The sequence below is a fragment of the Acinonyx jubatus genome, chromosome C2 (genome assembly GCF_027475565.1).
Source record: "Acinonyx jubatus isolate Ajub_Pintada_27869175 chromosome C2, VMU_Ajub_asm_v1.0, whole genome shotgun sequence".
Classification (NCBI taxonomy): Eukaryota; Metazoa; Chordata; class Mammalia; order Carnivora; family Felidae; genus Acinonyx; species Acinonyx jubatus.
In genome coordinates, this window is record NC_069384.1 from 42,463,009 (window position 1) to 42,468,483 (window position 5,475).

General features: G+C 42.3%; 1 pseudogene; it reads right to left on the reverse strand.

Moving 5' to 3' along the window:
- Positions 1–825: 825 nt before the first annotated feature.
- LOC106982825 (protein NDRG4-like) lies at positions 826–1,784 on the reverse strand (annotated as a pseudogene).
- Between the last annotated feature and the right edge of the window lie 3,691 nt (positions 1,785–5,475).

Sequence of the window (5,475 nt, forward strand, 5' to 3'; positions counted from 1 at the left end):
TCCTATGGAGATAGAGGATCAGGGAAACTTTCTACCTCAGGGCCTTGGCTCAGACATGGGACAGGGCCAGGAGGTGGTGGAGTATATGGGCTGGAAGAGACAGTCTCTGGGGTTCCTGCCCTTAAGGTCCTCCTGTGTGCTGTCTTCCTTGGTCAGAGAAATCCTATTCAGCCCCTGTCTGCCTGACCCTATATCACCATGACAGCCGAGAGAACACCAGGAAAACTGCTGCCTCCTCGGAGTGTCTGGAGGAGACGCTGTTCAGATGATTATCACATGTGCTACAAGATAGAAATGCACATGCTTGGTGGAGGAGATGTGGAAAAAGGGGGCCTGCGGATCTCCAGGGCCCCTGCCCCTTCGTGCTTCCTACTGCTGTTTCCTGGTTGTCACCCCTGTGCCTGAGCCGGACCCCGTGCTTCTGCTGTCCCAGCACACCACCTCAAAACGCCAACCCATCTTCAAACCTGCCTGCCCAAGGGGGTCAGCCGTGTTTTCTTCAATCCAGGCTATTACCCTGGATCCTGCCCAGAGAAGGACTGGAACCCTTTCATCAGCAAATCCCCTTCCTCCCTGCCCCCGGCCCTGACTGTGGGGGTCTAACTCAGCTGAGTTAACAAGGTGAATAATTTGAACCATCTGGGGACTGTTCTGCTACAGTATCTAGGATGAATCCCCTCAGCTCTTTATCAAAAGAGAAGTAAACCTGTTTTCTCCCCTCGGCCTCACAAAAATATACTAAAGGCAAAACAAGCTGGCATGAGGATGGCAGTGGGATGTTGATGAAGGCAGGGGCAGGCGGGCATCTTTGCTGGGCCAAGGACTTCAACAGAACTCCATGCTGTGACTGAGCAAGCCCAGCCTGAGTGGGTGCAGGCCTGTGGGTGAGTGGCTGCCTTCCACTGAGCCGGCACTGGTGAGAGACACAGTACAAGAGCAGGCGAGCCTGGTCCTGCTGGCCAAGGGCATGGAGCCTACGCCTGGCAGGAAGTATTTGAAGGCCTCACTCAGCTTCCCTGGGTGTGTGATGGTAGGGAGCCCTCTGGAATCTGCCCCCTTCAGGAAGGTTGTGGTGGTTGAATCCAGTTTGCAGCTGGACTCCACCGTCCCATCCTCAGCAGGCTCATTATCCCCAACCACCAGCATCTTCAGACAGCAGAGGGTCTTAGCATTGCGTCCTGTTCTAGGTCCGTTAAAGTCCAGGTCTCTGCGGGTGTTGTACATGTTCCAGAAGAGCTGCAGGTTGGCATGGCTCACCACGTTACCCGAACTCTGCACCAGCACTGTGTTGTTCACCAGCTCCTCCCGGCTTGAAAGGTGGGATAGCACGTGGCAGGTAAAGTGCCGGTCAGGCTGGACAGCTGTTGTCGTCGGGGTCAGTGTTCATCAGTACCAGCCCTTTGACCAGGTAGGGGAAGCAGAGTGCAAACTTGGCCAGCACGTAGGCTCTGGATCTCACTCCAATGCCAGTCACGGACTTGCTACACCATGCTGGGGAGCATGGCAGCCAGCTGCTCCATGGAGGGGAGCTGGTACTCCTGGCGAAACTGCGATGCCCCCACCCGCTGCCCAGGGGCATCCGTGTCACACACCGCAAAGTGCTTAGTGGTCGCCTGCGTGTTCTCAAAGTTGAAGAAGGTGTTGGAGCACAGCTTGTGATTGAACCCCACGTCATGGTAGGTGAGGATGGCCAGACAGTTTCCCTTCGGGGAGACCCAGATCATCATGTGCAGCAGGTGACAAGGCTTCCTGATGTCACGTTCCCCATCCCAGCACTCCGTCATCTCGCGGAGGGAGAAGGCACAGTGCCTCTTCCAGGAAGGGCAAAGTCCTGAGTTACCAGAGTCCAGAGGGAGGGGACAGCCTGCAGGAGATATGGTGTTTTAGCAATCTTTCAGGCAAAAAGATATAAACAGTTTTCCTAAGACCACCCAATATTAGTCTAGTTTTGTCTCAAGTCGCACCTTGCTTCCTGTAAGTCCTCTACTCTGCTGCCTCTCAGAATTGCTGATACTGAAGAGCTAACACCCTGCATAGATCACGATGCGTCATGTTTATTTTTAATAAAAGTGGTATTCCAAAGCAAACTTGGATGTCTTAAGAGTAAATAAGTAATATTTCAAGCGCTATTTTCATTATATATAACTTATCTTTGGAGTATGTTCGGGGAGGCAGAGTGAAAGGTAGTTTTGAAGCATATAGCGTTTGTTAACTATTTTGTTTTTAATTTGATGCATCCTTTTAGAGCAAGAAATGTTTCCTCAAATATCTACCCATTGGGCAGAAAACACTTTTTAGGCACCTCTTACTTCATGGAGGTTAGCCACAATGTTTTCTTTTACCTTTCTTTGGGAAGGTCATGCATGTGTCCGCTGGGGTCCTCCTCTGTATCTTGGGGAATAAAATTACCTTATGTCTGTTAATAGCATAATTTATAGAAGCCCAAAATTCTCCCTAAGATTGACACAAGTTCTCAGGGGACTTACATATTCAGTCTTCTCTGCCTCCTTGGGTTTCTGATTTTGTATATGTTGAACCACGTTGATCACCATTAGCCTCTTAAAATTTTACAACATGAACACAATATGCTTTCTTAAAGATTTCAGTGGTAGAAAACAGTGGGGTTTGTATCACAAGGAACTTCAAATAGAACTGTAGGCATCCTTATTCTTGAAAAGCTCTTTCACATCCCCTCCATTATTGGCTTTAAAAAAGTATTTTTTTTTATTGTGGTAAAATATACATTATATAAAGTTTACCATTTTAATCATTTTAAGTGGCACTGAGCACATTCATAATCCTGTGCAACTATCACCACCATCCATCTCCAGAACTTTTCATTTTCTTAAACTGCAATTTGTACCCATTAAATAATAAAATTAACTCCCCTTTTTCCGCTCCCTCCAGTCCCTGGCCACCACTATTCTACTCTATGAATCTGACTATTCTAGGAATTCTAGGAAGTCTACAGTATTTGTCCTTTTGTATCTGGTTTGTTTCATTTAGTATAACGTCTTCAATGTGGTAGCACACATAATGTGTCAGAATTTTGGTCCTTTTTAAATCTGAATACTTTTCCATTACACGCATATTCAACATATTGTTTATCCATTCATCTATGAGTGGATGTTTGAATTTGGGTGGCTATCACAGCGTATCATAAACTGAGTGCCTCATAAACAACAGAAATGTGTTTCTCACAGTTCCGGAGGCTGGGAAACTCAAAACAAGGTGGGAGCGGACGCAGTGTCTGGTGAGAGCCCATTTCTTGATCCATAAACCGCCATCTTCTTGCTGTGTCCTCACAGGAGGAAGGGAGCCCCTGGGATCTCTGTCACAAGAGCTCGAATTCCATTCATGAGGGTTCTACCTTCGTAACCCAATCACTTTCAAAGCCGTCACCTCCAAATAAGACTTTGGTATATGACTTTGGGGGTATACAAACATTCGGTCTATAGCAGCACTTCAGGCATTTTTTTTTACCCCCGGATCATCTCACTTTGTCTTTTCTTTTCACTGTTATGATCTTTCATCTTGCTCCATCCAACCTCTTCGCAACAATAAAGACATTTTCTCTCTTTATCTTAAACAGGGTAGTTTGGCCTTCTCTGAAGTCTTTGTAACTAACATCCTTGCTTTTGTTGGATCGAAATTGTTACCTTTAGGGTTGGTTAAACAATTTTTCCAAATTGATGAATTCCTACCCCAACTACTGAAGAAACTATTTTGTTTGTACTTTTTTTCAGGAGGTCATAGCTTGTCCAATGTGAAGGTCTGAATTAAAAGCGGGAATGCCAACTCAGCATATTTTCCTTTACAGTTTATTATTCCATGCGGATTAATGAAATAGAGAAACATTTCCTAAATACTCTGGTCATTTTAATGTAACACACTATTTATTTTTAAGTAATACAAAATATTATGTAAGTCTTTAACCAGAAAGAGTAATTGAAAAATTTTAACTTCTAGAATACATGGATAGCATGGCTATTTTAGCTCAGGCCACAGAATGCATAATATTTCAAAAAATAGCTAAAATAAGATAAAGAGAATCTTCGGAGGTTGTGGAAAATAAATTGGCAGAGGATACACTGCAAACAACTATTTCTATTGATAACAAAAAGCCAAAAAAAAAAAAAATCAGGTTTTTCACATTACATACTTCAACCTCCTGAAAAATTTGTTTTTTCTGAGCAGTGTAACATTTTTCACAAGATTCAATGTTAGAAGAGTTAGTGTTTTATCATTAAACTCAAATATCTAAAAACTCTAGTCTAATTTTACACATTAGTATTCTTTTTTGTTGTGGAAGGAACTGCAGCAAATATATGTATCTACAAGGACATTTATTATCTGAAAGAGTTGTTGACTGATGTAATGCAAGAATCTGGGAATAGATCCCGCTTCAGATAGTGACAGAAGCAAGAAAAATATTTAAATCCATTCTACAATAAGTTAATAAAGACAGATGATGGATGGATAGATGATAGATAGATAGATAGATAGATAGATAGATAGATGACAGATGGGTAGACAGAAAGAATTGCAAAAGTGTTCTAGATACAGTTTTTTTTTTTAACGTTTATTTATTTTTGAGACAGAGAGAGAGAGTATGAACGGGGAAGGATCAGAGAGAGAGGGAGACACAGAATCTGAAACAGGCTCCAGGCTCTGAGCTGTCAGCACAGAGCCCGACGCGGGGCTCGAACCCACGAACTGCGAGATCGTGACCTGAGCTGAAGTCGGACGCTTAGCCAACTGAGCCACCCAGGCGCCTTTCAGCTTGTACATGGTTTATAAGAGAACAGATTATTAAAAATAATTATGGATTCTAAGACATAGGTAATAAATAGAATCCCTTAAATATTAAAAAAAAATGAGGCTGAGTAAGCTTCGCACTGTATTTCAGAGGAAATCCACAACCCTATTATTAAGAAACCCCATCTTGATGCTGAGGATCTGATTATTTTGGATTATATGTGTTTCCTTTCTGAAATAGTGATAAACTCTGAATTTGTTAATCAATTGAGATGTTATTTTTTCAGAATAACTACTCTTCAGCATTTGGATCTCATGATCCCATAATTCTAAAAGTGGTTTAGCGTTTTTTAAATATCGAACATTAGTTAATTATTTTTAGATAAATTTCAAGTTCCTATAATAATGCTGGCAGGGAAAAATATTTACTTTTTAAGCAAACTAAATGTGACGACTAATCATTCAGGCTATTTACCACCTGATGCAAATATTGAAGGATAGCTCCTGCTTGTCTCTAGTGTGATTCAGCAATAAAGAAATATCATCTACTTCCTAAAAGGTCAAGTGGATTATTAATTAAAAACTAATTACACCACTTATGAATTGTGTAGTTAATTTGCATTCAATAATTCTTGATACTAGGTTTATTAGGCATTGCTTTTCTTGGCTATTGTTAATTACATAGATATGTTCATCATAATATTTATAGAAAATGAA